At 35.1% G+C, this 18,750-nt stretch overlaps 1 protein-coding gene across 1 annotated transcript in view; it reads left to right on the top strand.

The window, feature by feature from the left end:
• Positions 1–10,796: 10,796 nt before the first annotated feature.
• The window catches only part of LOC133849395 (teneurin-a), a 348,228-nt gene continuing 340,274 nt past the window's right edge, over positions 10,797–18,750 (top strand). The window contains exon 1 of the mRNA XM_062285443.1: positions 10,797–11,519. The gene's annotated coding sequence lies outside the window, so the exon portion shown is untranslated. The remainder of the gene's footprint in view (positions 11,520–18,750) is intronic.

The following is an 18,750-nucleotide window of genomic DNA, read 5'->3' as shown; positions in this document are numbered from 1 at the left end:
ATCAAGCTTTTTGTGCTTAGTTTGTTTGCTCTTGGCATCGTCTAATGCATCAGCCACAATAAGTTAATCACTACTTTGCTTTGCTTTTGTCGTTAATTCTTTGCAAATTGTTTACGTTCTCGCAACTTTTGTCGTTTTCAGCTTGTTTTATTTCCCTTTCACTTTACCTTCTCATTCCGTGTTGAGCTTATGTTTTCGTGCCCTATTTGAACTGGCTCCCCTTTGACTCTCGCCATCTCTCTCTCTCTCTGTGTCTCTCTCTCTCTCGCTCTTTCGCTTGAAGTCAAATCAGCCATGTGAAAGTCTTTGATAGCACATTCCATCCATATTGCGCAATACATATTGCGGAAAGCATGCATTGCAGTTATGCGACGCCACACCACAGCAGACTGGTCTTGGGCTTCCCTACAACATACATATGTACATATTATACATACATACATACATACATACATACATACATACATACATACATATATATGCGATGCCTGCTTTAATCCACGCCACTCTCGGCCCCCCCTTCCGTTTTCCACACCCATTCCTCGGGCCTTTCACAACCGCCTTTGCCGTCGCATAAAGTGTGAAAATACCAAAATTGTCGTTCGTTGCGGTTTTCGAGGACGAATTTTACCCAAAAATTATTGCAATTTTGTGACTTTGGCTACGTGCACTTGCTACTGCCACATAAACACACACACACACACAAACACACATATATATGTTTGTGTGTGTGTGTGTGCTTGTGTGTAAGAACATTTGGTGTTTGTCTTAGTGCTGGCAGCGTTGAGCATTCATAAAGTTGACTTACGCTTAAGTAAACAGCAAAAGTGTGAAATGATTTCATCTGATGATGATTTGGCTTCGACTTCGGCTTTGGCTTTGGCTTTGCTCTTGCCTTTTTCCTTCTCCCTTTTCGCCTTTGGGGGCTTCGACTTCCACTTCCTCTTCCACTGCCACTTTAGCTTCCACATGCTTCATTGCGGCTCTTATAGTTATAGTTACACACACACGTTCACACAATTATACAAGTTAATGTGGCAAACATTTACAATTATGATTTCGTTTACTTGCGGTTATCGCTGTCATTTTATGCGGCACCTTGACTTGACCTCATTGAGCACTCAATCATTTCGACTATCTCGGAAATCACCATCAATTAATTACTGTTCCATATATGTAGATCAATCAAATACTTTACTTTCCCCGTTTTGCATTTTGCATTGTTTTGGCGCTTCAATATCTCTTCAAGTGCTCAAATTGTATTCATTTGTGCCAAAGCCACGGAGATGCATCTAAATTATTCAAGTTATTTCGAGAGTCAAACGCAACTTCATTTACCAGATTCAAAGTCCTTTTTGCGGGTCTTGTGCAAATTTCATTCAATTAGCCAACAGGAGTTTATAATATAGTACAACATTAACATTTGCGAGTAGTTTAAATAAATTATTCCATCTGTAATTTGAAAAACAAACATGCTGTCAAATGTGTTTAGTATACTTTTATACCCGCTACTCATAATGTAGAATGGTATTATAATTTTGTGCGGGCAGGAAACGTGTGTAATAGGCAGAAGAAGGCATCTTCGACCTCATAAAGGATATATATTCTTGATCATATATAGAAGAGCCGAGACGATATAGCTTGCTTGGGATGATAATCTGGTATATTTTCCGTTGTATGGTATATTTTGAATGTCGAACTTTATCAATATACCGAATATACAATTTGGTATATTCTTTGTTTCTGCTTTGGTATATTTTGCACATATTACTATATAAAAATACTAAAATTAGAATTTGGTATATTTTTAGTTTTTAGTTTGACTGGCAATCTAGTATAATTAGTACTCTATCGATATACCAAATATAGCCTTTGGTATATTTGTAGTATTTTTTGAATACACCACACCACATATGATATATTTCGAATGTAGTGTTATCTCAATATACCAAATGCGGTCTTTGGTATATGTTTAGTATTTTACCGATTCATTAATTTGGTATATTTTAAAATGAATACACCACACCACATATGATATAATTTGAATGTAGTACTATATAAATATACTAAATGCAGCCTTTGGTATATTTTTAGTATAGTGGTATATTAATTTGGTATATTTTAAAATGAATACACCAAACCATATATGATATAATTTGAATGTAGTACTATATAAACATGCCAAATGTAGCTTTTGGTATATTTTTAGTATTTTAGCGGTAAATTTAATTAGTATATTTAACGAATAATTCCACTCTGTTTCGATTTTATTCACAATGTGTACCGAGTATTTAACTGTCGACCACACTCGACTATAAATTTCTTACTTGTTTTTATATTTGACAGTCGTATTTGAGGAATGTAAAAAAATGGCACGCCTTGTATTGCATTAATTAGTTTATGCAAATGTTTGTTAATCCGCATTTTAATTAGTATTTAGAATAATGGCAATCAATCTACAAAATGAATCGACATAACTTGTTCTTTTTTTGTTTTTTTGGTTGTTGTTTGCTGACATTTAAACGCTTAATTAATGCAGTGGCGTGACAACAACTTAAGTGACAAGTACAACATAATTTAGCCAAAGCACTGAGTCCACATTATCCAGCGCAAATCCCCAAGCGAAATCCACCTTGAAAAAAGAAATCGAAAGGAAAGAAAAAAAAAAGGAAAAATGTAGAATAAGATGAGCAAAACCAATGCGACTCGCGATGTCTTAGCTTAGGTGTGGATCAGAGGTATTAACGAGGAAAGCTCGCCAAAAATTTCACTCTGGCACTCGGTGATTAGCTCTCTAACACACACACACACACACACACAGCCACAAAACGGGAGAGAGAGAGAGAGAGAGAGAGAAAAAAAAACGAAGAAAATAAAATAAACGCGGCCCAGAAGCGGAAATGGCAATTTTCACACGTTTCATGTGAGCAAACAGAGAGGAAAAATGAAAGCGAAGCAAAAAGTAAAAACAGTGGCTGTGTTTTTTTTTCTTTGCTGTTTTTTAAATATATTTTAGATAAGATCAAGTATGCGCCCCGTGTGTCGGCGTTGTGTGTGCTGTTGCCTTGCCTACTTGTTGAGCATCGCCTGGGCCAACTAACGAGCAGTCTGCCACAGCTGTAGGAGACACACAAACACACAGCGACACACACACAGACAAGTTGAGAGCGTGCTAAAAAGTTTCCATAATTGACGACATGCAAAAATGTGGCTGGCGGCTGGCTGCTGCCTTCTGCCTGATGACGATGATGATGAAGTACAAATATTTTACGTCATTAATTAGCGCATAGCAGAGCGCTTGAAACTATTACGTAATACGATAACACCAACAACAACAACAACACAACTAGAACAACTATTATATGCGAAATTTTTAATGACGTTATGCAGGAGCCAGAGAAGCAGCCAGAGCAAGCGAGCTAGCTGACTGGCGGCATACAACAAAAGGATGCCACTGAACAAAGGACACTGTGTCTGAGTGTGTGTGTGTGTTGCCAGTTCAAAAAGGACTTTCTTTTTCAATTTTTGTCTGCTGTCGCTGCAATAAAATGCATGAAAAATGGCCATGATTAAGTTAGCAGACAGGCCAAGGAATGCCCGTGAGCTTCGCTGAGTATGAGATCGCTTTGATCAATAGAGTGAAACCTTTTCTTTGATTTGTTCTCAAGGAATGCACCATAATTAAGTGTGCGAACAGAAATTCAAGAGTGTATGAGAAAATACATATATTTAAAGTTTTTCTATTCTATTGTAAAAGAATAATAAATGTGTGTTTTGAAGTGGAAAAAGTATAAGGTTTGATGAAAAAATTAAAACGTATTTTACAACAAACTTGCATATTTTTGAAAGATTTCACACAACTATAAACAAAAAAGAAAGAAAGCTACAGTCGAGTGTGCTCAAATAAAAGCAAATCAGTGCGGTATTAGTCTAAAAATATTCCACAAAAATACGGAAAATATACCAAAGGACATATTTGGTATATTGACTTGGTACACCATTAACCCAAGAAAGAAATCTAGAAATCGAGTGTGCTCGACTGTGAAATACCCGCTGCCCATTTCGCAAAAAAAAAAACGAAACTGCACTGTATTAGTATTAAAATATACCAATTTAATATACCGCAAAAGTACTAAAATATACAAAAGGCTATAATTGGTATATTGATATAGTACTACATACATTAAAAATATACCATAGCGGGTATAAGAATATACTTCAAAACACTTCGTATGGGACTCAACGCAGTTAGAATTAATATTAAAACAATAAAGAATAAAGAGTTTATTCCTCATTACTATAAATGACTATAAATGAAACAGAATTCTAGAAAAAAGCCTTTTTTGCACACAACTATAAACCAATAATATATATTATTAAATTATTAAATTATTATACATTTGTATATAATATTATAAAACAATTGTACAATAATAGTTTATTTATATTTGATGTTGAAAACTTGATTTTTATTCACCATTAAAACGTAAAACAAACATATATTTATTATTATTTAATATGTAAATTATATTTTCGGGTATTAATTGCGCAAACATTGAAATAATCTCAGTTCTATCAGATATGAACGAAATGAATTATATTTTAAAGGCTTTTTTAGTTGTAGGTTTAGGAAAAGTTTGAAAGGGATTTAATATTATATGTTTTAAAATATGTTTGATTTTTTTTTTAACAAATTTTTTATTTAAAGGGTAACTGCTATTCAAGCTTATGTATTTTTTAATTATGCTTGCAATTCTTGCTTTTGGAGCTGCACTAATAATTAAATTATTTTGCGCAAATTTCTCACAGTTGTTGTCTCTCACATAGACACAAGGAGATTAGATAACTTATCATTAGGTGGTAAAAGTTGGGCACAACCTCCTGCTACACACACACACACACAGACAGCAAAAGATAATGAGAATTTAAATCGCAATAAAGTGCTGGAAAGGAGAAGCAAAGAAATAACAAGCAAAATAAATGTTGAGCACGTTGAGAGAGAAGGAAGTAAGCTAGTGCTGTAGAGGGGCGAAAACAAAATGGAGGGAGAGAGTGAAAGTGCTGCCAACTACACGACAAGTGTCTGTATGTATGTGTATATGTGTGTGCGTGTGCGTGTGTGTGTGTGTCTGCGCTAATAAAATGTAATTTTGAAGCGTATTAAGGCGAATTTTGTGCCGAGTCAGACAGCGGCAGTGTCTGTTGTCTTCTATCTAAATATAGGGATTAAAGAACGCACATTCACACACACACACACACTTACCAACACACACACATACGCACATATACATTCACACACAGACATTCATTGTGTTCCTAAATACAGCGTAGCCAAAGAATTTCAATTGTCACAGCTGAATATTTGTGATAACTAACAAGAAACAAAACAATTTTTGCTAACTTTCAGTTCATTAACATAGCAAACTTGCTATGAAGATCTGCAAAATTCTGTTAAATAGATCAAAGTATTTGATTCCAATAAGAATAAAGTTTTCAGTCTTTAGTCTTTAGTCTTTAGTCTTTAGTCTTTAGTCTTTATAGTCTATAGTCTTTAGTCTTTAATCTTTATTTTTTAGTCTTTAGTATTTAGTCTTTGTCTTTGTCTTTAGTATTAAGTCTTTAGTCTTTAGTCTTTCGTCTTTATAGTCTTTAATCTTTATTTTATCTTAATCTTTATCTTATCTTGTATCTTTAGTCTGTAGTCCTTAGTCTTTAGTCTTAAGTCTTTGGTTTTTAGTCCTTAGTCTTTTGTATTTAGTCTTAAGTCTTTAGTTTTTAATATTTAGTATTTAGAATTGGTATATTCACATATTAATACGCCAATGTTGTCCTTACTTTCTTCTTTAATGTTTTCTTTTGTTACAAAATTAATAATTAGAAATTTAAATAGATTGTAAGGTTAATTGAAAATATATTTGCAGAAGAGATTGTTGCATTGACATAGCGTCAAAAAGCCATAATTGAGTGTACTTAACTTTTGGCGTCAAAGTGCAACTAATGGGAGCAAGCATGAATTATAAATGAAAAAGCTAAGATGGAAACGCATCAGACTTATTAAGAAAACTTTGTGCAAAGAAGCTGCAAGTTGCATTTCCAAAGGATTGTTTGCATTTTTGCTGCTCGCGCGAAACTTGAAATGAAAAGTAAAGAAATTCTTTGCTGGAATTGTCACAATATGATGATGATGTTGAGCGTTGGAAATCGCTAACTGTGCACAGCTACAAATACAACCACAAACAGCAACACACACACACACACGCACACATGCATAAGCAGAGCTTACAACTACAGGCACATAAATGTTATTAGCATTAGCTGCGTATTATGAGCATTCATACAAATACGTGGCACGCCATCATTGTCTGTGTATGTGTGTGTTTGTGTGTGTGTTGCAAGAGGTATTAAGCTCACACATACAGATGCAAACACGCTCAGTTGTAAGCGCATTAACACCCGGTATCAGTTGTTTAAGTTGAAGTCACTTGCATTTTGCTTTGACATTTGATTATTGACTAAGTCGTCATTCTCACCCTGCAGCAGCTCTCTGTTCTCAGTTCTCAGCTTTCAGCTCCCTAATCAACATACATATTACATCAATGCAGCTGCAATATTGTCAAACTTCTCTCCTCTCTCCACCTCTCGACGTCTTTCTATATTTCTGTTGTGCCATTTGCATTTGACAATGCAATGGGCGTGGCCTTTCGGAAGTCACGTTGCCCTAAAACCCAATTTGACGCTAAATCAACTGGCTTCAAGCTCCTGCAAAGGCCTCTATATGAAAATGAACAATAACCTTTCGATGCTAGGTTCATTATTCGACCATCTTGAGCTTGTGGAGAAACTCTTAAAGATATTTGCAAGCAGGGATTCTAGTCATTATGAGTTGAAAAATAAATACAAATTAAAAAAAATCTTGAATCAAGTTTGTGTGATGTCAAAATTTATTCAAATATGTTTATTCTTATTTCAATAGTTTTACATTGCCTTATCTTGAAATTCAAAATTATAATATTGCTTCAAAAATGGAATAATCTTAAATCAGGCTCATACACTCTTCAACTTATATTTCTTAAAACAAAACAAACAAAAAATATAAAGCGAGTTTTTTACACTTACTACAACATACATAAAAGTTGTAATATTAGTTACAATTATTACACTTTCCCCTATTTTTATAAGTACTCTTGAACCCAAGAGCTAACAGCAACCAAACCAGAATTTAGGTTATAATTTTAAAGGACGGGATTTTAACATTTTATGAAATATGAACAAACTTTTTTTAAGATTAAGATTTGTTCTTTAAAATAAAATATTTTTAAAACAAGATTTTAACTTAAATTAAGATGTTTTGAATCATAAATTGAAAATTTAGCATCAAAATCTTGAGTTAAGAATTTTTCAACCCAAAAATCTTATTCCAAGATTGTTTTTTAGTTTGAGATCGAAGAAATCTTAAATTAATAATTTGCAATCTACTTTTTGTATCTAGATTTTTTTATTTAATCCTTATAATCTCTATTTTTAGCTAATGCGAATTTCTAAATATATTTTATGAAATTTATAGGTTAAATTTATATTTAGATTAACGTTTTTAAATATAAATTTTTATTTCTATTTTATTTACAATCTGTCATATAGATAATGAGTAAATTGAATAGAATAAAAAAAAATATATATATATATAAAAATGTTTGACTTCAATCCAATTATAATATCTGACAGTTGTAAAGTTCGCGGAATTCGAATTCGTTGCTTATAAATTTACATTCTTCAACTTGTTTTTTGACTAATACTTGCTTTAACTCACTTTTAATTTGTTCTTCAATTTAATAATTCCTTCGCTTAGTCCTTGTATTATTTCAACATCTTGGCGGTGGCACTTTGACCTCCGATGAAAGTGAATGACAAGTTTGACATGCAGTCGAGAAAGGTCAATTTGTTGCGTTACGTGAATGGTAATTGGAAATATCGTAATACGCGTTGTGCAATTGGTATGCTAATCAGTTGAGAGTCCTCTGTCTTGGCGGTGACAGTGTGGCAAGTGCAGCAAAGTGGCAGGCAGCAAGTGGCAGGCAGCAAGTGGCAGGCAGCTAGTGGCAAGTGGCAAGTGCAGCAAAGTGGTAGTAGCTAGTTGGTGCTGATGAATCGCAGCTGCCAGAAGATATTAAAAAGCTTCGCTCACAATTTGGCCGGAAATTACAATCGCTATTTTTTTCCACGCTTCGTTTTTGTCGCCATGTCTGAGGCACACACACACACACAAACACACCCACACACACACAGATAGAGAGCTTTGAAGATGCAGCCTGCCGCACTGGCAACATGAATGATTTTTTTTCGCTCACACTCTTTTTTTTTGTGTTTTTGCATCGATAACAAAAGGCAGCCTTATTAGAGTGTTCCTTTATTTTAATGCCACATTTTACACCATGTGGGCGGACAGAGGGGCTGCTCTTGGGGGCGGTGTTTGGAGTGACATTCCATTGTGCATGCTGTGCGCCCTTTTTTCTGCAGCTCTCTTTTTCTCTTTTTATACCCGCTACCTCAAGGGTAAAGGGGTGTTATTGCTTTGTGCCAGCAGGTAGTGTACGTAACAGGCAGAAGATGGCATCTTCGACGTCATAGAGTAATTATATAACTGTGACAATTCTAATTTAAGAAATCGTTTTAGATGGCAAAAGACATTCGGGTCTGTGGTATATTTTGAATGTTATAGTATATCGATACACTACATGTAGTCTTCGGTATATTTTATTTCGAAGTACATATTTTTTGTTATATATTAATAATAATACACAACTAATACTTTTCTATATTCGGTATATATGTATGTATATTTTTTTGGTATATTTTAATAACAATACGCAACTGTTTTGATTTTGTTGCACTCTATACTTTTGGGTTTTCATTTTTTAGTTGACATATATTTTTTTTTATATATTATTTATTCTATCGTATATTTTAAATGTAATAGTATATCGATATACTAAATGTAGGCTATGGTATATTTTTGTGCTTGCGGTATATGTATTTTTTTTGGTATATTTTTATAATAATACCCCACATTCTGGTCTCAACTGTTTTTGTTGACATATATTTTGTATATTGTGAAAGTAATAGTATATCGATATATTACATTTAGCCTTCAGTATATTTTAGTATATTCGGTATTTCATATAGTATATTTTGAATGTAATGGTAAATCGATATACTAAATATAGACCTGGTATATTTTGCTTTTACTAAAAATAGTATCTCATAGTCAAGCCCATTCAATTTGTTCTTCTGACTTGTTTTTGCGCTGTTGCTGCTCTCTCATTCTATCTTTCTCCCTCTCACGCTCTCTCCCTCTCTCTTTATTATTGTTCAGTAGTAGTCGCAGTGGTTCTTTTGTTTTTTTCTGTAGCTGTCGAGGTTCACTTTCTTCGTACTACGTTGCTAACTACTCGAAGCTGAAAGGCAATCGTAGCCTAGCTTTTGTTATTGCCACACTCTCAACTCTCGACTCTCGACTGGTTCACTGGTTGTTGTTGCTGTTGTTGTCTTAACCCACTCCCAACCCACTCTCAACTAACGCTATCAGTCGCAATTTTTCATTATTAGAAATAGCAGATGAGACACAAACATAGACACACAAGGCAGATACATCGAAAGAATGAAAGATAAAGAGAGAGGGGAGACAGAGAGAGGTTTAACAATGTGGAAGTTGTGTTCTTAATCAAGCATTGACTTGACGCCTCTTGCAGTTAGCGAAACGTGTCAACGTCTGTCTGGGACACCAAAACAACGAAGAACGAATAACTTTGAAGGCAACTTGTCTCATAATTATCAACAAAAAAACCAAAAAAACTAACATTCAGCAAAGTCACATCAGTCAGACAGTTTTGCTGGAAATTGATAGATCAACAGAGCAAAGCAACCGAACGAGCGTCAAAAAAAAAATGAAGAGGAAAAAATGTTTTGCAATGCCTGTGGCATGCCCCAAAAGCTGAGCTGAAAATCGCCTCAAACTCGCACAACTCGAACTCAAGTGGCGACTTGTGATCAGATTTTTTGCTGCTGCCTCTGCTGCTGCTGCTGTTGTTGAGGACCGGACGTGGGCACTTTGAACGCCAAATTAAACAGAGCGCCAGTCCGTGAACTTGCACAGTCAACTAAACGATGGCAAGGGAAGGAGGGGACATTGAACATTGACCGGCTAAGAAATTGAGGAGGAGACGAAACTCGGACAGCGATGAGACGAGACAGGACATCAACTAATTGAAATTGCGCGCCAATTTTGTGGCTTGTTTGCTGCTGTTGCTGCTTCGGCTTCTTCTCGTTCTGCTCTCGGATCATGCGCAAATGTTGCGCCTCGGCACCTGTGTGAAACAACAACAACGAAAAAAAAACAGCTGTGTGTGTCTTGTGTGTGTTCGTGAGTGCGTTCGTCGCCGTCGTCGTCGTCGTCGTTTCGTTGTCATCGTCGCGTTCGTGTTCGTCGTCGTCGTCGTCGTCTTTTATGTTGTCGTTGGTCGTGGTTCGAAGCTCGTTTGCTCGTGGTTCGTGCTCGTTTCTTTTGGTGTCCTAGTGCGTGTGTGCGTCTTAAATGCGCCAGCCAAAACAACGCTGAATGCAGTCAGTGTCGGTATTTACAGCGGGCAAAACGTGGCTCCCGCAACGCAACGCAACATTATCAACTCCTTTCGTCGTCGTCGTCGTCGTTGTTCGTTATTCGTGGTTCGTGGTGTCGTAGTTTTCGTTTCTCGCATTCGTGTCGTGTGTCGTGTGTGTGTTTGGCGCTGACTGACTGCTTGGGCTGTCTGCTGGCCTCTGCTCTTCAGTGACCCAATGAGCCGGGCAGCGACGATATCGTCGTCACTTTCGATGCGGGCTAACGGTTAAACGGTCTTACAATACGTTCTCCACATAGATATATGTATTTTGAAACTGCCGTTTACGTCCTTAAATATCAATATCCAAATCAAAATAAATAAATACCAACCGCTTATCGTCGCGCGTTCTGATTTCAACACAAGCGAAAAAAATAAAGTATACAAATAAAAATAATATTTACATTTTCCGTTTTGTCGTTTTTTTTTTTGTGCATTTTTTTTTGTTGTCACTCTGCCATTTCACGCTGTGCTTCGCGCCTTTTTTTTTGAGAAAGTCGTAAACTCCCTGTTGGGGAGTTGCTAGCAAATTAAATATATATTTTGTTGTTCGGTTCGTTTTATTGTTTATTGGCATGAGTTTTGTGTGAGGCCACAAAAAAAAAAAAGAAAAATAGAAAAAAAGAAGAAAGCAAATTGAAAATCGAAGCAACAAATCGCAATCATAATCATGTCTGCGTTAATTCCAATTGGCCACTACTGCAAAAGTGTTCAAGTGTTGTTGTGAGTGTCGTTCAAAAAAAAAAAAAGAAGAAAAATCGCGATCGAAATAAAAATAATAAACATACAAAGATTACAACGAATCGAATTGTTAAATTCCACGAATTAAACGCAAATTGTCTGAAATTCAGCGTGCACAATAAAAAGGTAAGTAAACTGACAAATTTTGATAACTATTTAAAGTCTGTTTGAACATACTCAGAAAGAACAAACGTGCTAAAATGAAGATTGTTTGTATGTTAAAACTACACCAAGAAAGTTTACTTTTAAATCAAGTTCGAAATTCTACAAAAAAAGAGTGGCTTAACTAATCTTGAAATTCAAGAAGGGAAAAATATTAAAATTGAACTAAAATCTTAAATCAAGATCAAACAATCTTATATTTAAATTGTTCAAAATAAAAAAATACGGATGACGTCTTTTTTTTTAAATTATTTTTTATTATTTTTAAAAAATTTGTGTATGTTCTGTATATATTTAATATTAGTTTAAATTATAACACATAGCCCGTATTTTTTTAGAGTAAGAGTTTAAAATTATCTAGAATATCTTTTATTTAACAAGATTTCTACTTTGCAAATGCCGAGCTAAAGTCATGAAACCGATATCAATTTAGACAATTTGCATTTACAACCAAATATCGAAATTAATTGATACTTAAGCAAAGCGATTTGTTGCGGCCTTCTGACGATGGTAATTAACATTGCTCGTGAATTGTTAATGCAGCTCTTCAGCTTTTAAGCAGGTAAACTTTTGGTTTATGATAAATTGACGATGTAGATGATTTTCAGGTGGGGAATTTTGAAAGCAAAGTCAAGAGCAAGGCAAGATGGCATTTATCGAGTTGCCTTACAGAGTGATTAACTTGAGAGAAGGTTTATTAGTTGACTCGCATGGCTGGAAGGCTTTGGGTCTTTGGGGCTACTGGCGAGGGAATTGTGTTAACCCAACTATCCAACTATGTAGCTAGGACGCTAGTAAACGAGGTAAAAGCAAACGAGTTCAACTGGTCCCTGAGCGCTGCACTTTCCATGCCCAACGAAATCGAAAATGTTGCACAATTCGACCCTTGGGTCTAATTCGATTTGAAAACTAAAGCCGACAAACTCTATGTGTCTGTGTCTGTGTGTGTGTGTAATGTATGCTGCTTGCAGCCGAAAAGTAGGCAACGCATATTTACAAATGCAACTGCGATGAGGCAGAGCAACAACCACATGCATAAATTCATGTATTGTAAAATAGCTGGTCAACTGCATAATCATAATCATCATCATCATCATCATCATCATCATTATCGTCATCATCATCATCGCTATTGAATCTGGGATGTCTGCTGTCGTATATGGACATCGATAATAAATGCATACGATATGCATTTTATTTTAATTTAATTAAAATGTGTTTATTTATGCACTTAAGTTGCAACAGCAACGGCAGCAAAACCAACAACAACAACAACGATGACGAACTAAATGTATGCACATGAACTAAAGTGCACATTTAACATGCATTTTACAGGTTGCTCATACGCAGTGTGTGCCCAACGAAACCAAATCAAACAATTTGCACTTGTTCATTCAACTTGTTCAAGTCGAACTGCCAATATACTGACCTTATTCCACAAATCCAAAATCCATTTCGATATTCAATTTTGGATCGCTTGGTTTCTTTTCGATTTGAAATATATTTTGCATATAATAAAGAACTATTTTATTTTTCATTTTTTTATTCCTTGTAATAATAAGCTGTAAGTCAATTGAATTTACATGCTTTCGGTTAGTGTATAAATCGTATAGCAATGGGTTTGTTAGTAAAAATAATAATAATAATGCAAGCGCCAGAGCATTATAATGAAATATTTTGTTAAAATATTATTTACCTATAATTAAAATAAAGAGTGCGAGGCGAGAAGCAAAGAGAATTTACACAAAACTTTTATTGGGCAAATATAAATAATCGGCGCAATTTTGAGAGTAATTAAAGTGCACAAACGAAAGATCGATACGTTAAATAAACATTGGATTCAGTTGAGTAAGCATTGCATATGTTCCTATAGTAATAATCATACAAACAACATACAATACAATTACATGTGTAATAAGAATGCCTCGTAATAAATATCACAGCATTTAAATATTGAATCAAGGCAGACTTTAACAGCACTTTACAAGATTTTTTTTAGTGAATTACTTGCTAACTTTAATTTTAACTTTTCACTTAAAATCGTACAAATTTTTATGAAATTATTATGTCAAGCTTTAATAGAGAATAGAATAAATTTGCTGGCAATTGAATTTGCAGTTAAAGGGCACAAAAAAAACTTCTTAAATAGCATTTATGATTCCTTAAAATTTGCTTGTAATCAAATACAAATTTTAACTATTAGTTGCTTAGATGGTTTGGTTTGATAATCTAGTATATTTTGTGAGGTAGTTTATCGATATACTAAATAGAGTCTTTGGTCTTTTAGGGATTTTTCGGTATATTATCGGTATATTTTAGTATTTTCGGCATAGTTTTCGTAAATTTGTAGTATTAGTTATCACACAGTCGAGCACACTCAACAATAAAAAACGAGATATTAGAAACGAAATTATTTTATACGGCAAAGTTGAGTCCTAGTTGATTTTGGTTGAGAATCTGGTATATTTGTGCACGTGGTATATTGTAAATGTGGTTGCATATTTGTAGAATATGTTTTTTGTTTACCAAAATTGGGCATCAAATTCAGTTTCTAGTATATTTTAGTATTTTTTTCGGTATATTTTTGGTATATTCGCAGAGTATGGTTTTATTTAAAATGGGTAGTGGATATCAAATTCAGTTTATAGTATATTTTAGTATGTTTCGGTATATTTCTGGAATATGGTTTTATTGAAAATGGGTAGTAGGTATCTTAAAGTCGAGCATACTCGACTGTTCGTATTTTTTCGGTATATTAATTTAGTATACTTTAAGAACATTATTAGGTATCCCACTCGACAGTGTGTTTTTTTGTTGTTGTTGAATTTGCTAGTAAAATTATGTGAAATTATGAGATTGTCACGTGTCGCAAAGTGTTAGAGGATTCTTTAAGGGGATGCCTTAGGTGCAGCGTGTTGCAGTTGCTTTCAATTTCTAATGCAAACTCAAATATTTATGACAGTTGCAAAGCAAATACAACACGCACACACAAACACACAAACACACACACACACACACACGTACACACATTCGTTTCGTGTGCATGCGGCGCAAATCCTTTTGATTATCCTTGTGCATTTACAAACGAAGCGGGCAAAGTCGGCTCGCTTTAGTTTTGCAATAAAATTGAGCAACAAATATTCATTGCAACAACAACGAGAAGTAAACAAAACACAAGAGTGAATCGCAAGCACTAGAAGGATTCGCTTTCCTTTCCTTTCCTGTTTTTTGGTTTTTGCTTTGTACAAAAACTAAATAATGCACACTCAAATACACACACACACATGCTGACTGTGTGTGTGTGTGCAGGCAACAGAACTTTTTCGCCGGCAACTTCAAGGCAAAGGCCAGGCCATTGGCCCAGGTTCCAGCTTGTTGCCAGAAGAAACAACAGCTATACGAATTTCATATACTTTATTTTTTGCATCTTTTGAATATATTTAAAGCGTAGTCAATTAATTAATTTAAACTACCAAAAAGTTTGCAATAATTTGTAGTTAATTAAATATTAGTTTATTAATTTTGAATTGATTTCATAATTGCAAAAGTTGTGCCACATTCGCATAGAGCTCAACTCTCAAAATTCTCTCTCAACAACTGCCAAATAAAGTTATTGAAATAACTTGCAAATAACTTGCGACACAACATTTTCAATAGCATAATTGAAATAGTACGAGTTTATTTCCATTGTCTGTCGCTGAAGTGATCGATAAGGTAAGAAGTAAAGTTTTATAACTTGTTGTCAATTGCCAAACTCAGCTTGCTTGCTTGACCTTCATAAGAATTTCAAATCAGAATTTATTTATTTTTACTATTTTTTGTTGCTGCTGTAGTTGTGGTTGTTGTTTTATTTCTTGCTGTTGTTGTTATTCCCCTGCTATTGACCAAACTGCGTGGCAAAACTCGAGTGCCGCAGACATTTGGCCATCTGTTTCTCTTTTTATACCCGCTACCCATTGGGTAGAAGGGTATTATAACTTTTTGCCTGCGGGAAATGAATGTAAAAGGCAGAAAAAAGCATATACTACAAAGTATATATATTCTTTATCAGCGTCCGTCTTTCTGTCCGTCCGTACGTATAAACACCCAGATCTCAGAGACTATTGGGGATATTGATATAATTTTTTAGATAGCACTTGCTATGTTTGTACGCAGATCAAATTTGTTTCAAATTTTTGCCACGCCCACTTCCGTCTCCGCTAATCGACAAAAATCGAAATCGAAAATCGAGACATGCGAGATTTGAAACTCTCGATAATCAATATATACAATCATATTTTCATTATTTATGATTGTTGAAGTTATTTAAGAAATTCTTTTGTAATGAACAGAACATTTACTTACTACGTTTCTTAGTTGCTTTGTCTAACAATCTTTTATATTTTGCACTATATGGTATATTTTTTGAATGTACTACTATATCAACATACCAAATAAAGCATTTGGTATATTTTCAGCTTATAATTTGACTGGCATTCTTGTATATTTTATACTCTGTGGTATATTTTAAATGTTGTATTATATCAATATACCAAATATAGCATTTGGTATATTAATTTGGTATATTTAAAAAATAATACCACGCTGTTTTGCTTCTATTCAAAATCAGTAGCGGGTATTACATAGTCGAGCACACTCGACTGTAGCTTTCTTACTGGTTTTTTGTGTTTTTCTGTACCATGAGTAAGTACCATAAATTGTTGTAAACATTTCACTACAAATCGTTTACTCAACTCCCTTCCCTCCCCCACACACACACACACACACAGAGGCAATTTTATGATAATCGCTTTGAACATTTGCTACAATATTTTGCGGTTTCTGGTTACGTAGATTGGGCAAAGATATGCAAGAGTATGTTATCTAAGAGTCGAAATAAGTCATATTTGACAGGCACATAGAAATATTTACTCAGCTATTTGAAAACTTTGGGAGAATGTCATTTCTTTTTTAAAATTACAATACTTATTTATTGAAAATTTTTAATTTAATTTACAGGGCATTCAGTAGTCGAGCATGAAGAGTACTTTTGACACAGTTTTGCAATGCAATTGTAAAAACTCTTAACCAAGCAGAAAGCTGTAACATTTTATCGTCAAATTGAATGGAATATTGTTTGATAAAATAGCAAATGAAATTAAAAGACCTCAACCTAGACATTTGCCACAACCATTGGGCCTGAGATAAAAGATAAGCAATAAACAAATGGACAAAACTTTTAGATAGATGTGATTTCTTCTTGCACTTAATCTCCTCCTGTAGTTTCCCCAAAACAAAAAAAAGGTAACCTAAAGCCAAAATGTGTGTATGCTTGGGATTTGTTGTCAATGCAGCTGCAATTTGTCACGTTTGACTGATTGCAGATTGATGTGAGTGCAAAGAAAAAGCAATGCGAACAACAATGCTTTTAAGTTATATCCAAATAGAGATATCTTAATCTAGTTAGTATTATTTTTGTAATTATAAAATGTTAATTTCAATATTGTTGCTATTCCGTTCATAAATAATGTCGCAAGGGAATTCTTGGTCACATCTTTGCCTCTGAAATCGCGCTCTATCAATTTGTTCGCCCATTGTGTGAGGTGATATGCAAATGTCCAAGTGCAGGTCCAATGTGGTTGCTGTGTCCGCTTCATTTGGCTTGGACACGTTTCGCTGTGCTTTCTCTTTCTCTCCCTCTCTCTCTCTTTCTGTCTTTGTGTGTGTTAATGGTGTCACGTCCTCTCGAATGTCCTGCGACTGAGTCGCTTTGGACTCGAGGCGCTCATTTGATAACCTAATTGGAGGGCCGCAGCTCTCACTCACTTCTCCCATCTAATTGAATTTTATATTAATTAACTAATTTCTTCGCCTGTGCCCACTTTTAATTAACTTTGCCGGACATTTCACTCGCTCTATCTGTCTCTCTCACTCTCTCATTCAATACTCATTTTTTGTCGTAAGAAGAGCCTAATATGTGCCATTGCTCTTCTAGTATTTTGGTCATTCAGGTGGGCGCAACAGCGGATACGATTCACTGTCCACGTAAATACACGTGCCGCAGCTTCACTGGTGACAAAAGCACTGGAGAAGGGAGTACACCAGAGGGGGTGAGTTGGGGGGGTGAGGGTCACCAGAGAATACATCGATGTGCAACGTGTTTTTCCGGTTTAATACCTTTCTCAACTGAATACGAATGAAAATAACGGTACATGTGCCAAACAAAAGTGAAAAAACCGAGAATAGGCTGCCCCACACACACACACACACACACACACATACACACACATCGCAGTCAAGCAGACCTCTCGGTGAAACTTGCACAGCAAAGAAGAAAGCAAACAGAAAACATCATGAATCCCGTATCGCGTTTACCTTCTCTCCATCGCTCTGTGCGTGTGTGTTCTCGATTGTTGTTGTTGTTGTTGTGATGCAGTTGAGCACGCGCCGCTTTACGTTGCGGGCGTGACGACCACTGGGAACTGCTGCGAGTGGAGCGGTGGAGTAAGGGTCAAGGCACGTCGGTGGCATCAGCGGCGGGACTTCTCCGGGCACATTGCCAGCTGTTGTGGAGGCAAATATTTGGCAAATTTCAACAATTTTCTCTTTGCCAAACCCAAACCCAAATCCAAAAACCTAAACCCAATACTAACGCTTAACGCGTAGCCAAAGCCTCCGAATTCCGAATGTGCAGCTCGTTGTCGTTGCGTCCAAATTCAATTCGAACGCAAGCACCTCGAGTGCTCTAACACTATTAGCGGCAACTGTACTGAGGATAACTTTCGATAAACATGTCGATAACACAACTTGAATATCTTTTATTGCTATCGTTTTTATTTTCATGCGGAATTTTTACTCGTTTAGTGTTTGCAGTTACTTTAAACTTGCCGTTCGTTTAGTTAAAATGTTTTAAGCGTTTGTATATATCTACTAAATTACCCTACACATTGTTATCGATAAATGTGTGCGTTTTTGCTTACTATCGTTTTAATTTCCATGATGCATTTATATTCTTTCAGTGCTTAGATGTTTTTTGTTGCTATTTTAAAAGTTATTATTGCATATCAACAGAGTCACCTTTCTCGTAGTTATCGATAAATTAGTTCGATGTACTATCTTTTGTTTACTATCGTTTTTATTTCCATGATGCATTTATACTCTTTCAGTGGTTAGTTCTTGTTTAGCTATTTCAAAAGTGCTGATCACATTGTTATCG

This window comes from Drosophila sulfurigaster, chromosome X (assembly GCF_023558435.1).
Source record: "Drosophila sulfurigaster albostrigata strain 15112-1811.04 chromosome X, ASM2355843v2, whole genome shotgun sequence".
Classification (NCBI taxonomy): Eukaryota; Metazoa; Arthropoda; class Insecta; order Diptera; family Drosophilidae; genus Drosophila; species Drosophila sulfurigaster.
This window is presented reverse-complemented; position numbering and strand designations above follow the sequence as displayed.